This window comes from Oryctolagus cuniculus, chromosome 14 (genome assembly GCF_964237555.1).
Source record: "Oryctolagus cuniculus chromosome 14, mOryCun1.1, whole genome shotgun sequence".
Lineage (NCBI taxonomy): Eukaryota > Metazoa > Chordata > Mammalia > Lagomorpha > Leporidae > Oryctolagus > Oryctolagus cuniculus.
Window position 1 is genome coordinate 45,577,421 of NC_091445.1, and position 16,069 is coordinate 45,593,489.

Here is a 16,069-nt window from a genome sequence, read left to right on the forward strand (position 1 = left end):
AGAAACCCCTGAAGAAATCTTCCACTATATATACATAGTACCACTTGCCATGTTTTGAAAGGACTGCAAAGGAATTCATCACTGACAATTCAATCTGAATCCATGGGTGAATAAAAACCAACTAGTTTCGTTTTTTGATCAATAAAACTATTTTCAATGAGTGCCCAACACCAGCAATTCTGTCCCATAGGAAAACTGATTCAGAAGCATGTCAAATGGAGATTTCATTTTACTTCCTGTTTTTACTGCTCTGCCTTCAGCTGTCAACCGAGAGCGCAGAGTCCCTCCCATGGGAACAAGGAGGCTGAATTGTAGGAGGCTTTCAGAGGTCATCCTTGAAAGCAGGAAACACTCAGGTTTGACCTGGTCTGCTGAAATCAATACAACAGAGCATAGAGAAAGGAAGCAGATGGCAGTGTATAGTTACATCAATATTTTTCTTTATTGTATAATTTGCATTAAATTCTGCTAGAAGACAAGTGGATTAAATTGACCATGAGAGATACACAAAGAGTATGAGATGAATCATTTTGCAAATGAATTTTAATCAACACTATAGGACTGGCAATAGAGGTTCATTGTTCTTTTAATGAAGTTATTTCTTTCCATTCTAGGTTATGTGGAAAAGTACAGTGTGAGGTGTAACAAAGAGAAGCATAACCTGCAATTTCACCATCAAATGATGGCACAATCGGCATCTTTATGTATTTGATCACAATAGTATTGGATGCATTTTCTACAACTGTAAAAATTGCTTTTTCCACTTAATGCTAGGGTAAAATCATTTTCTATGTTATAAATTTCTCTTCCAAACAGAGGTTCTTGTTATCCACATTTTATGAGCCTTTGCTAAGCCCTCAGAGCTAGTGAACAATGGAGCTGTAATTCTCACCTTTATCTACCTACCTCCAAAGGATATACTCTTTCCATATGTCAAGCAACCTCAAAAATGCTATTTCTTTTGATCTATCAAGTTCCTTTTGAGAATCTAGATGGAATATGAAATATACAAGTTAAGCCTGGGACATCTTCAAATGCAAAAATGCCATGAAGCTCTTAATAAACAAAAAGGTCATGTCAAAAGAAAGCCAATTTGAAAAGGATTACACTAGCCAAAATGGCACAAGGTGACTATCAAACATAATAAAATCAATGAGTTCATATGATTCTTTTAAAACAACTTTTGGTTAAGAGTACCAACTCACTGCTCTGAAAATTAATAAATATTTAGGGGAAGGTGTTACAATACAGAGGGTTAAGCTGCTGCCTGGGGCACCTGCATTCCCTATTGGAGTGCGGGTTAGAGTCCCAGTCACTCTCCTCTCCAGCTTCCTGCTAATACATCCTGGAAAGCAGCAGGTGACAGCCAACATACTTAGGTTCCTGTCACCCATAGGAGAGACTCAGATGGAGTTCAGGGATCTGGGCTTCAGCCTAGCTTAGCATGGATATTCAGGGGATTTGTGGAGTGAACCAGCAAATACAAGATCTCTCTTGCCCACATTCTCACTCTCTCTATATTGTTTTGCCTCTCAATAGATGAAAATAAATAAGCATTAAAAAAGATTTTTAAAAGATCATAAAATTGTCCAGGCTTTCCTCTACCAACTGTATTTTAGGGAAGGCAAATGACAGGTGGGGATAAATTCTTCTTAACAGAATTATGACTCTCTAAAGCAGAAGGAAGGACAGAATAAGAACATTGCCATTTTAATCCCTAAAGTAACACTGGGCGTGGGCAATGGTTGTCAGTGAATGCTTAACTATAGGTGAAATGTTCCTAGGAGACTCATAGAGCATTCTGACATCTCGTGACTGGTTATTGACATTACTGAAAGTGGGGCAAACAGAGCTCATGATTTGATTCCACAGCAAGTACACAGAATAAAAAATATTAGGACATAAAAAAACATTTTAATCTTGATCAAATCATGACTTAGACATAACCTGATACCAGTTTATAAGAAATACAGAAATAATAAATAATCATGCAAATCTAGAATACAGGATCTAAAAGACAAACTCAGTGGCATGAAAGTAACTGAGGAGACAGAAGGAAGCACAATGTAGATAAAAACAGTTAAGAGATCAGACAACTGCATTTGCTGTTTTATTGGTTCTTAGCATTTTCATAGGTCAATTTTAAAAGAAAAACTTTAAGATAATTGGATTAATATGGATTAGATAGTACAACAATTTAGATATTGTTGTTACTTGTTGCATATGTTAAGCCCTGGGTGGTGTTTTTTAATTCATTGCTTACGTTCATATAAAGGATTTTTAAGGAAAATGATATAATGTCTGGTATTTGCTTCAAATATTACAGGAAAAATTAGTGTGGGGTGTGTGTGTGTGTGTGTGTGTGTGTTGGGGGGAGAGAGAGAGGCTGGAGAAGAGCTGAGATGGACAGATTAAACAATCGTTGCAAAGTTTTGGTAATTGTTAAAGTGATGAATAAATGAAAGCTCATTGTACTATTCCTTCTACCTTTGTGTATGTTTAGAAAACAACAAAAAAAAGTTTAACACTGAAAAATTATGTTTAATGGGATATCAAAACATGTGACAATGAATTTCATTCATACCACGGACTAAAAGGCATAGAATAAGCAATTGAAAAAGCATTAATCGGAAAAGCCTACTCCATACTGTGGGGAGCAACTGGGAGCAACTCGGACTAGACAAAGTTACTGGAATTAAGACTTATTCTATGCATCTGCTCTCCCACAATATGGCGCTGGGAGAGGAGGAAACAGCTTCTACACAGCTGCCTCCAGTTCAACCAATAAACTGTAGGACTTGCTCCTGATTGGAGGAGAGCAGCGTACTCGGCTTGTGGGTAGCAGAGTTGGGATTGGCGGAGGAGGACTATAAAGGAGGAGAGAGAGAACATGCACCAGGAACATCTAAGGGGAACATCTAAGAGGAACACCTGTGCAGCCCCCGAGAGAGCCGGCCGGCGGTGTGCCGCTCCCCCGCGGAAGTGGGGAAAGTGGCAGGGGGAACCGCCCTTCCACGGAGGTGGAAGGGTCGGTAGCCAACCCGGGAAGAACCAGCAGCAAACCCGGGGAGGGCCAAGCAGACAAAAGAACAGCGCAGGGTCCTGTGTCGTTCCTCCATGAAGAGGGGGAGTGACACATACGCTATGCACTGGTTTCTTATCTGTATTTGAAATGAAATCACTATAAATATTATCTGATTAGTTTTGAAATTGATGATAAATAAAAAGATTAATTAGCTGCTCCATTCTCTTGGTGTCTAATATTAACACAAATTTAAATAGAAGAAGTATCAAAACTCTCAATCTAAATTTAAAAATTCAGTGAATTAAAAGGACTATGATATGCTCAGCAAATCATTGCAAAGGAATAATTTGGAGATGAAAGAGGACACAAATTCTGCTGATCAATTTTCTGTGATCTTCTTTAACAAGACTAGGGTGATGATTTAGTTTTTCGAAAATCTGATACTATGGATCAAGAAGTGAAGCAAAATTAATTGTGAGTAATTATAATGGCACTCATAATGGCATTACTTTTTGTGGGATACTGTTATGCTGATAGCATTCAGGGGTTAAAAATAAGTCCATTCACTGTATGCCTACACACATTCCATATGATGACAGATGGAGATCTAATTTTAAAACATACTACATTTTAAAAATACTTCAGAAACATCTATATAAACAATGGATTAGAACTTGATTAGAAAATAAATAATTGAAAAACCAAAAGCTTATTGAAGGAAAGATGCTTTGTGGAGCTGCCTTCCCATAGAAGCAAAATCCTTTGTGTTCAGCCAAGTGTCTTCCCCTGGATAATATTACAAAGTACTTTAATTTTCAGTTTATGAAGAAAAAATGTACTGTTAATTATAGGTTTGTTTTTCAGCTCCATATTAAAACGATGGGGAACGTATAGATATTTCTAAGAGCACACTGGCAGGTCAGGTCCCCAAGAATCAGGCTCTGTGATGTAAGGCCAGCACACAGACTTGATGGCAGTGTGCTCTCAGCACTTTCTCCTGCTCAGGTGAGACTTTGAATTATGACACATGATGCAGTTACAAGAGGCCTCAGGGAGACCAGAGCAGAAATTGCCCTTCAGAGTGTTCCTAATTGAGACAATGGCAGGCGTTTGTATCATTGCATAACACATCTTTGGATGCCAGTGGAAATGGGCTGTAACCTTGGGTAAGGTGGCTCCTTTTGGACAAAGGCCATTTCCAACTAGGACTTACAGATGAATTCCTTTGCAGAAGTCACAGGCCAGCTCTTATGACTGGGTAGGCAATATGTGCAGGTCCTGAAGCAGGGATCTGAAGATCAGTCCCTCAGTCCATTACAGTCTATCCCTGGGCCTCCTTGATGTAATTCTTTCATTGTAAGGTCACCTCATCTAAAAACAGTTCCATATGATTCTAGATGATCCCTTTTCCTGTGGAAATGCATGAGCAGTAATTAAGACAAATCCAAGCCCTTGCTGCTATAGATGGAATCATTATCCCCCTTTTGCTATTCCTTCTCAATTCCCATAAACCACTGCTGTTGGTCTGTGTGGGTTCCCTGGTGGGATCACCCAGGTTCTCATCGTTGAGAACCCTAAGCCCGGTCATCACGAAGGCATGACTGGGATGGTAAATGACCAAGTTCAAGCCATGGCTAGCATACTTGCTCTTTACCAACAAAATGGAGTAAAGCAATACCAAGAGACAACCAGTGAGTCATCTGATTGGCTGTGGCTGCAACTGAGCAGCAGCTGTAGCTTCAAGCTTAATGAATTCTTGCCGTGTCCCCTGATAGGACTGTTCTCTGGTGACCAGGTCCCAGAAAATTAAATGTGCAAGGATAAGGAAGCACACATCCCCTAAGACACTGGGAGTAATGGTGAGTAGGACCAGGCCCACTTCCAATCCTTGTTTCATAGGACAATCAATTACACCTACTGGAACATGGAAGTATATAAAGGACATTACTTTAATGCCATCCCATCCTCACAAGGCATAATCTCCAGGCTAGCACCTTAGTGACAATTTCAAAAGACTGCAGTAAGCAGGCAACTTCTGAGTGATGTGTATGTGATGAGACCAATGAACCCCATGGTCATATGCCATTGCTGTTCTTCCTTTGCTATACAATGGGAATTTGTGCTTCCTTATCTTTGCATGTTTAGCCTCTTGGGTCCTAGTTCCCAGAGGTAGAATGATCCCATCAAGGACACAGTAAGAATTCTGTTATACTATAAAGAGAATTGAAAATGAATCTTGATGTGAATGGAAGGGGAGAGGGAGTGGGAAAGGGGAGGGCTGCGGGTGGGAGGGACGTTATGGGGGGGAAGCCATTGTAATCCATAAGCTGTACTTTGGAAATTTATATTCATTAAATAAAAGTTTGAAAGAAAAAAAAAAAACAATCCAAATTTGTCCCGATAAGAAAAAAAAAAGAATTCTGTTATATTATAAGCTATAGTTACTACCCAGGTTCATTTGTGCAAGATCTCATGACACTTTAAAAAATAATCTGTGAGCCTGTGGGTGGTGGTACTGACTGAGTCCCTGTAGGCAGGAAAGATGGTCATTTCTGGAATGCATCTTAATTCCAACAAGATAAATGCTGTGATTTGAACATGGTTTGCTCCTCCAAAATTCACACTGGAGTTTAATCTCTATTTTGAGGTAGAGGCTGGACAGTTAATCCAGCTGTTGTGTTGACAGGTGGAGCCTTTGGGGGGTGATTAGGATTAGATAAGGTCATCAAAGTAGAGCCTCCATACTGAATATTGATGGCTTTATAAGGAGAGAGAGAATAGGGAACACACACACTCATGCACACACACATACAGTTTGCATGTGCTCCCTCTCTCTTGCCACAAGATGCCCTGATTTCCCTGGGGACTTTGCCAGTAAGATCATTGCTATATGTGGTTCCATGACCTTGGACCTAACTATGAACCCAAAGTAACCTCTTTTCTTTGTGACTTACCCAGTCTGTGATGTTGTCTTATTAGCAACAGAAAAGGACAAATACAATAAATCACTGCCACTTCCAGATTGCAAGGGATTCCATGTAATCTAGTTGCTAACAAGTGGTTGTAAGATCTTCTTAGGATACAGTTGTTAGCTGGGTCCTTTATTGTTGGTCTCTGTTGCTGGCAGATTGTATATTTGATAGGAACAATAAATATATTAGGTAATTAGTTGGCTTCCTGGTGATCCACTCTCAATTATCACGACCTCTGGTTTTGAAGGGGTAGACAGGTGAATTAAATGGGGGCAGCAGGTGACCACTACTCTTGCAATATTAAGTATGTTCAGAATGGCAGATTTCTATGCCAATACCCCTGGATATGATATTGTTTATTTACTCTTTTGGCCCTGGTAGAAAAATTTCAGAGGCTTCCAAATAGCCTTCTCACTATGGCATTCACTGCAAATCCAAGAGCAGATGAGGGTTTTATACCAACCACAATAGATGTCCTCTTCAGTGCTGTGTTCAGACACTAAATGAATGACCACCAGGTGGATTCATGGAGCCAAAGAACTCAATGTGAAATAGACTGATTTTGGCTTCTTATTACCAATGTTTCATAAGCCACCACTTTAGGAAAGGATCATGACAAAATATACAAATCTCCAAAAATTAATGAAGTTTACAGAGTCCTTGAAATAGCTGAGATTTCTCTCTTTCTTGTTCAACAGCTGAGTAAATGGCCACAGATTCTTTTGGCTAAAGACTGGGAAAATGGGGGCTGACACTGTGGTGTAGCAGGTAAAGCTGCTGCCTGCAATGCCAGCATCCCATATGGGTGCTGGTTCAAGTCCCGGCAGCTGCACTTCCAATCCAGCTCTCTGCTATGGCCTGGGAAAGAAATAGAAGATGGCCCAAGTCCTTGGGCCCCTGCACCTATGTGGGGGACCTAGAGGAAGCTCCTGGCTCCTGGCTTTGGATATGCGCAGTTCCACCCATGGCAGTCATCTGGGGAGTGAAACAGCAGATGGAAGACCTTCTCTTTCTCTCTCTCTCTCTCTGCCTCTGCCTCTGCCTCTGCCTCTGCCTCTGCCTCTCTGTAACTCTGCTTAAAGTAAAGACTGGGAAAATGATTATTGTAAGCGCTTGCCACAGATCCTCTCTCAAACCAGCCTTTCTTTCAGTCAGTATGTTCCAGGATGAAGGACTGACTCAGGTTTGGAAATCAGCTACGACTCTTCAGTGGGGTATAAGCATTGTTATCTTGTTATCTTGCTGTCTTTCCCATGGGATCATCATCTTTCAGAACAGTCCCCCCTCTTATCATTTTACTTCCTGCAATTTCAGTTACTTATGGTTAACAGTCCAAAAATAATAAATGGGCAGTTCCAGGAATAAAACCTTCATAAATTTTAAATTGCACACCATTTTGAATAGCAGCATGAGCAATCATGCAGTCCTGCTCCATCCTACCTGGGATAAGAGTTATCCCTTTGCTCATGCTGTATACACACCCTGCCCATTAGTCACTCAATAGTCACCTTGATTACCAGACTGTCTGCCATGGTTTAGCAGTGCTTGTGTTGAAGTAACCCTTAAATAGTGGCCTAAAGCTAAATCACCATGCTTACATCATTCATCTCTATCTTTTTTTTTTAAGATTTATTTGATTTATTTGAAAGTTAGAGTTACAGAGAGGTAGAGACAGAGAGAGAGGTCTTCCATCTGCTGGTTCACTCCCCAGATGGCCACAATGGCCAGAGCTGTGCCGATCTAAAGCCAGGAACTTCTTCTGGGTCTCCCATGTGGGTGCAGGGGCCCAAGCACTTGGGCCATCCTCTACTGCTTTCCCAGGCCATAGCAGAGATCTGGATGGGAAGGGGAGCAGCTGGGACTAGAACTGGTGCCCATATGGGATGCCAGCACTTCAGGCCAGGGTTTAACCAGCTGTGCCACAGCGCCGGCCCCCTATTCATCTCCCTTCATCTTATCACAAAGGCATTGTATCATCCCACATTATCTCAAGGAAGACAGGCTGGTGTTGTGGCTTAGCAAGTAAAGCTGCTGCCTACGATGCTGGCATCCTATATGGAAGCCAATCTGAGACCCAGTTGCCCCACTTCCAATCCAGCTTCCTGCTAATGGCCTGGGAAAAGCAGCAGAAGATGGACCAAGCGTTTGGGCCCCTGCCACCCACATGGGTGACCTGGAAGAAGCTCCTGGCTCCTAGCTCCTGGCTTCAGCCTAGCCTAGCCCCAGCTGTTATGGCCATTTAGGAAGTGAACCAGCAAATGAAAAATCTCTTTCTCTATCTCTCCCTCTTCCTCTCTCCCTTTCTCTCTGTGTAACTCTGACTTCCAAATAAACTGAGTGTATTAGTGGATTTTCCAGCTCTCCAGAGCACAACCACTCTAGGATGCCTGCTTCTCTGAGCCTTGTAATCTCATTTGTCACTGTCTGCTAAGGTGTTGCTCACATCTCTCCTCCACTGATCTGTCCATTGCTTTTCTAAGAGAAAAAGCTCAACTAAGAGACTCCAACAATCAACCAAGCAGAGTGAAAATCTCTGATCTCAGGAGAGTCCTCTCTTGTAGATCAGTACTCCAACTTTATATGCTTTCTACCTTAATTCTTTCAGGGTTCAATCCTGTATGTGTTGACAAGTCTTGCATCTTTGGGGTATATTCTATTTTCTTCCTTATCAGAATCAGTACTTCTAACTTAATTCTAGTCCTGGGGTGGCAAACTTTTCCTGTGACGAGCCAGATAATAATGTCCTATATTTTATTGGTCATATGGAGTCCTTTCTGGATCTATTCAACTTGTAGAATAAAGAGAGCATGTATCCTAATAAAACTTCATTGACAAAAATTAAGAATGGGAATCCAAGAGGGAGGGGGATGAAGGGTTGGCGCATGGGTGGGAGGTAGAGTAGGGGGGATGTCCTACTATGCTCCTAAATTTTATGTAAATTATATGAAACTTGTATAACTTAAATAAAATTAAAAAAAAAAAAACTACTGGCTGGATTTGGCCTGAAGGCTATAGTTGTTGATCTCCATTCTAGATCCTGGTCTAGTGTAAAGGAATGTAGTTAGAGCCTAAGTTGGGAACATGCTGTCTGGCAAGGCAGAGGCTTCTGCACTGTCATATATATGCAACAAATTTCATGCATTTCATATATATAGTTTTAAGAACATAATGATACTTCCCACCCTCCTTCCTACTTCCTTTCTTATATTTTTCTTTAAATTTTTGTGATGAAGCAAGGGGGCAGCACTAGCTTTTAATCAGGATGGGTAGGCTCAGAGGGTTCAGGGAAATCTGGGGATTCAAGATATTCGGTGCATGGACACATATACCCTCAACCCAAGTATCAGCACCACAATCTTTCCCAATCAGAGCCCTGACCTTGGTGTAGCAGATTTGCCGGTGTTGAGAATTCAACTTTCTCTGGAGCTCTGCAGGGTTTATAATTAAGTCCAAGGCTTGCTCCCGGCTTCTTTCTGCCTGTGGCTGCAACAGATGAGAGTTGGTTTTTTTATAAACTATCATAGGCCCTCTGGCTTTCACACTTAGCCTTAAATTGCTGATTAATCACTGCAGCCTCTCATTGCCTTTCTCTCTCACTTTATAGCACTTGGCAACAGCCATCCAATTCTACTGTACTCACCATTATCACTTCCCCTGAACCTCTCAAATATCTCAGACACTGGGCCCACCAATGCATCCACTCCCAGCAGTCTTATTTGCAAGACATCAAAGGTCAGCACTCCCAGTAGCTGGGGGAATGGAGGTCTGAGTCCTGGAGGGGAGACCAGGGCTGCACACAACTGCATCCCTATCAAGCTGCATGTGGAGCTGCTGAGTTTGTGGAACTATGGTAAAGAGACCAGTTTTCCTGCCACATCCTAGTTACTAGGAATCCTGAGAGAAGCCCGGGGTTCACGCACATGGTGTGATTATAATTGGTGCTCCCAAAAGAAGTCTAGATGGTGAAAGTAATAAGGTAGTTGTGATTATCTGTATTTAGAAACTGTAAAGTTCAATTTAAAAAAAAAAGGAAAGAAAAAAAGAGAAAGGGAAGGGGGAAAGAGAAAAGAGAGAGGGAGAGAGGGTAGAAGGAAGAAAAGAAGGAAAGAGAGAAGAAAGAAGAGAGAGAGAGAGAGAGAGGGAGGATGAAGAAAAATCAAGTCTTTCCAACTCGTTTCAGCAGTCATTTATATTTAACTGAACACAGGTATGAAAGGTTAGTCTACTTCCCTGCCCTTTAAAAAACACTTTCTGCTTTTGGGCATGGTAGGAGCAGAAACATGTGAAGCACCATGAGGCTGAATTCACAACAATGGAAAATTTAAAGAAGTCTACTATAATTTTACAGTATCTATGAATTTAAGTTGGAGTCAAAGTGCCTACTGATGTATGTGACATGTACAAATACAGATGTTCAAATACATGTAACTTACCACCATCCCTAAAATCAGAAAAAGATTGTGCATGGTGTTGGGGGAAAAATCACTTACAATTATTTTGGGACAGGCATTGTGGCACAGTAGGTTAAACCATCACTTAGGATGTCCACATCCCATATCAGAGTGCATTGTTCTACCTGGCCATTTCACACTTTGATACAGCTTCCTGCTGATGTGCCTGGGAGAGAGCAGATGATGGCCCAAGTACTTGGGTTCCTGACACCCATGTGGGAGACCCAGATGCAGTGGCCTGATCTAGGCTCAGTGGTTACAGATATTTGGGGAGTGAACCAGCAGATGGAAGGTGTGTGGGTGTGGGTGTGTGTTTCTTCCTATATATATTTCAAATAAATATATAAATCTTTAAAAATAAACACAACTGGGGTCAGCACACTGGCGCAGCAAGTCAAACAGCTGCCTGATCCAGCTGTTCCACTTCCAATCCAGCTCCCTGCTAATATGCCTGGGACAGCAACAGATGGTCCAAGTTCTTGGGCCCCTGTTCTCACATGGGAAACCCAGAAGAAGCTCCCGGTTCCTGGCTTCAGCCTGGTCCAGCCCCAGTTGTTGAGGTAATTTGTGGAGTGACCTTTCTCTCTGTAATTCTACCTTTCAAATAAATAAATCTTTAAAATAAATAAACAAGTATAATAATTTTATCTGAGACTGCAAATCATTATAAAATGCATCAGAAACCAAAGTTGAAATTGTTTTTAAAACATTGTATAATACTTATGTAATGTCAAATTCTGACAAATTCTTCAGAAATTTACTTCCAAGTACACATAATACTCTCATATTGTTCAACATTAATTCATAGCCAGAACTTTTATCTTCAACTTTAGGGTTTATTCTCTATGAAATTCTGTAAGTTGGAGATTTTTAATATGAAACAATCAGTCTGGACTCTAGTTTACAGGGCTTGAAATGCTGCCATCTATCCAATTTCTATCCCTATGAATGTGGGAGGTAATGGATCTTTTTGGTATCCAAGATAGGTCATCTAATTTTATAGTCATTCTTCAGGAAATTAGGCTCCTGGCTAGGTGGATTTTCAACAAGCTAAATATAAACTTTCTATGCATTCATTAGAATATTTATTTATGCTTTTGTGTTCATTTTGGAACACATACACACAACACAAATACACACACACACACACACACACACATAACCCATAGGTCTAAATCCCCTTCCCCTCTCACAAATAAATATTTAGAATTTAAATTTCAGGCAACAGTCATAGAAAGTCAAAGGCCATTCTCCAAATCTGGGATCCTGTAAAGTTAGTTGAGAAGCAAATTACAGAGATGTCTCTGTCCTAGGACGTCTGCTTCTTGCTCACAGTCATGATGACAACATGAAATAGCATGGAGCACAATCCCTAGCTTGGTGCTGATGCACTAGCACTTGACAAGGTCATAATCCCATACCTACAGTCCCAAAAACCCAGAGCTCAGAATACTCAGAAGACTTTTTTTTTGTACATCTTTTTGGCCTCAAATACTGGCCTGGACAAGGTGCTGTTTGTAGGCCAAGGTGTGAGTGGAATGTGTTTGATTTCCAAGTGTTCCTCCAAGGTACTGCAGACATTTAACATTATTTGCAATGTATGTAACAGATTAAACTTCTAAAACACACATCTTCGAATCTCTAAAAACATCTAGTTTGGGAGGGCAGTTCTGGATTTGTCCTTGCTGATTCCTCTCTTTCCTTCCCTTTTGGCTGGTCCTATCCTCTCCTATTCTTCCCATGGCCATCATTAACCAACTTGAAGTAAATGCATAGATGCTACCCTTGGTCAGACATCCTCTGTACATCAGCACCTGGTTGGCATCTTGTCACATATTTTGAAGGAATGCCACAGTGATTCTGCAAGGGATTGGGAATGAGCTCTATTTTAAAGATGAGCAAACTGAAACAGAGAGAAATGAACTAACTTAGTGAAGGTCAAGAACTCCCAAGTGTAAAACCAGGCTTGCATCCCAGTGTCTGCAGAGACTACTCACAGCAGGCTGGGACTTTCCTGAAGAGACACTGTTTCTTAAGGAGCACTTAATATTCAGTCAAATATAATGTGTACTGAGAGGAGGTAAAGTGTCATGTAGTCATCCTCAGTGGGTGGCTAAGGGATTCTGGGCATCCCTGAGATCCTTTTAAGAGGACTGCAAAGCCAAGGCTATTTTCTTAGTAACATTAAAACATCACTGGCCCTTTCATCCTCATCCTCCCAGTAGGTAACAGTGGAGTTTTCAGGCCTCATGTAATGTGTTTTATATTACTCACTGAATGCAGAATCAGATATGGCAATCCAGCTGTCTTTTGTTAAACTGGACCTTAACAAATGTTTGCTATGGTTTGAATGTGTCACCCCAAAGTTCATGAGTTGAAAACTTGCTCTCCAAAGAGTTGAGAGGTGAGACCTTTGAGAGGCAATTAGATCATGACAGCTCTGCCCTCATAAGTGGATTAACGACACTACTATGGGAGCGAGTTTGTTATCACAAGAATAGGTTTGTTACAAAAGTTAAGTCTGGCCTGATCCCGCTCTCCCTCACTCTGGTCTGCCTCCTTTCTGCTATTGGATGAAACGGCCAGAAAGCCCTTGCCTGACGCTAGCACATGGTTATTAGACTTCCTAGATTCCAGAACGATGATAGATGTTTATTTAAAAATTGCCCAGTCTGTGATATTCTGTTATAGTGACACAGACTGAGATAGAAAATTGGTATCAAAACATAGGGGCTACTGCCATATCAAATACTTGAAAATGTAAAGGAGATTTGTAATGGGTAGAAGCTGGGAGAATGGGTAGAAGCAAGATAGGAAAAGCTTGTACTGTTGTGAAGAGAGGTATTAAGTGCAATTCCAGTCAGTATTTGGAAGAAGAAAAGAGCTGAAGGGAGAGGAGCCTTCTTGGGTCATGATGTTGTGAGAATATGGACAGCAAAGGCCATTCTGATGAGGTGTCAGATGGAAATGGAAATAAGGAAGAAGGTGTAGGATTGAAGGCTACCCTTGCTATAAAGTGGCAAAGTTCTTAGTGGGATTGTATCCATGTGCTACAGCTTTAAGAAAGGTGAGATTTGGGGTCGTCGCTGTGGTGTAGCAGGTAAAGCCGCCCCTGGCGCCAGCATCCCACATGGGCACTGGTTCCAGTCCCAGCTGCTCCACTTCTGATCTACCTCTCTGCTGTGGCCTGGGAGGGCAGTGGAAGGTGACCCAAGTGCTTGGGTCCCTGCACCCACGTGGGAGATCCAGAAGGGGCTCCTGGCTCCTGGCTTTGGATTAGTCCAGCTCTGGCCGTTGCAGCCATTTGGGGAGTGACTTTCTTTCTGCCTCTGCCTCTCTGTAACTCTGCCTTTCAAATAAAATAAATAAATCTCTTTTATAAAAAAGATTTATTTTATTTGAAAGCCAGTTACACAGAGAGAAGGAGGCAGAGAGAGGGGTCTTCCATCTGCTGGTTCACTCCCCAGTTGGCCGCAACGGCCAGAGCTGAGCTGATTCTGAAGCCAGGAGCCCCTTTCAGGTCTCCCACTATTGGAAGCGCAGAAGAAAGAGGAAAGAGGGAAGAAGGGGAGGGAAGAAGAGGGGAGGGGAGGGGAGGGGAGAGGAGGGAGGGGAGGGGAGGGGAGGGGAGAGGAGAGGGAAGGGGAGGGAAGAAGGAAGGAGGGAGGGAGGGAGGGAGATTTAAGAGCAATGAAATAGGATTTTGTCCTAGAAATATTTAAGAGCAAAAAGTTCAATGTTCTGTATAGCTTCTTTTCTCTGCTTACAGTAAGAGAAGAGCAAAATAATGGAAAGATGGAATTTGTAATTCAAAAAGAACAAAGGCTTGGGAAAACTCTCAGGCCATGTAAAGAATTAAAAAAACACAGGTGCAAATACTAAAGGTATGGCCAAGTGACCATTTACTAAAGAGATTAATACAGATAGAATGAGGCCAGGTTCCATTCATCAAGATGACAAAAGTGACCCCAAAAGCCTTTCATAGATTAAGACAAGCTCAGATCTGAAGGGCAAGGTTTCTAGAGAAGTGCCCATAGGACCTTGGGATTCCATCCCCTGAACCACCTTGGGATTCCAGTCCCTAAATTCTAGTACAACATCTATTGACCATCTCAGCCACGGCTCAAATGGAACTACATACAGCTCAATCTGCCACTCTGGAAGGTATAAGCCATCGTGGTGTCCACATCATGCCAATTCTGCAGGTGCACTGAGAACAGGAGCTACAGAATGATGGCGACCTAAAGCTAGATTTCAAAGGATGTCAGGACATCGTACAAAGAAGGATTGAGTGTCTAGCCTAGTGGTTTGGATGCCTATGTCCCTCATCAGAGTGTCTAGGCTGTATTTCTATCCTGACTCTGGGAGGCAGCAGTGATGGCTTAAGTAATTGGGCTACTGCTACCCAACTGGGAGACCTGGATTGCATTCCCAGTTCCCAGTCTTGGTCCTAGCCTCCAGCCCCAACCAATGTAGGCATTTGCAGAGTGAACCAGCAGAAGCTCGCTTGCTCACTCACTCTCTCTCTCTACTCCTTGTCTCCTAGATAAACATTTTATATTTAAAAAAAAACAAAAGCAACTTATTTGGCTCAAAATTCTGGTTACTGGAGAGTCTAAACAGCATGGTGCAGGCTTCCTAAGGGCCCCCAGCTGCATCACAATATGGCAGGGAAAAAGAGAAGCACCCACAGGAAGAAAAGGTCAAGTGGGGGAGAGGTGTGACCTCATTTTATAACAACCCATTCTGTCAAGAGCTAAGTTGATCCTGTGAGAACTACCTTGATCTCTTCCAAGAGTTGCACCTCAAGGACTTAAATCAAAACTGAGCATCATCTCTTAAAGGTTTCACCACTTTGGCCGGCGCCACGGCTCACTAGGCTAATCCTCCACCTGGCGGTGCTGGCACACCGGGTTCTAGTCCCAGTCAGGGCACCGGATTCTGTCCCGGTTGCTCTTCTTCCAGTCCAGCTCTCTGCTGTGGCCCAGGAGTGCAGTGGAGGATGGCCCAGGTCCTTGGGCCCTGCACCCGATGGGAGACCAGGAGGAAGCACCTGGCTCCTGGCTTCAGATCGGTGCAGCGCGCCGGCTGCAATGCACCGGCCGTAGCGGCCACTTCGGGGGTGAACCAACGGAAAAAGGAAGACCTTTCTATCTAACTCTGTCCAAAAAAAAAAAAAAAAAAAAAAGGTTTCACCACTTCAACATCACCAGAAACTTTAGTATGAACCTTTGGGGAAGATTCTAAGCATCTCCAAACTATAGCATACATGCACACTTGGAGAAACACATTTTTTCCTTGCTCTGTCAATTACTGTTATGTACCATGGATGAGAACCTTTATATCACCCCAAGGCCCCGGATTCTGCTACACTGACAACATAGGGAGGGGAGAAGTGAAGTGGTAACAACTGAACTAGGTTAGTTAAAATGTACCATCACTGTCTAAAATTCTGTGACTTCTCATATGTAGAATTAAAAAAGGCTGATCCCATAGAAGTTGGGTATAATGGTAATTACCGGAGGCTGGGAGTGTGTTCACATTTAGAACTAAAAAAACTTCACAGCAAGCCACTAGCATGCTCTTCAACATTCCTAAATATAGTGAATGTACCTGCAGTG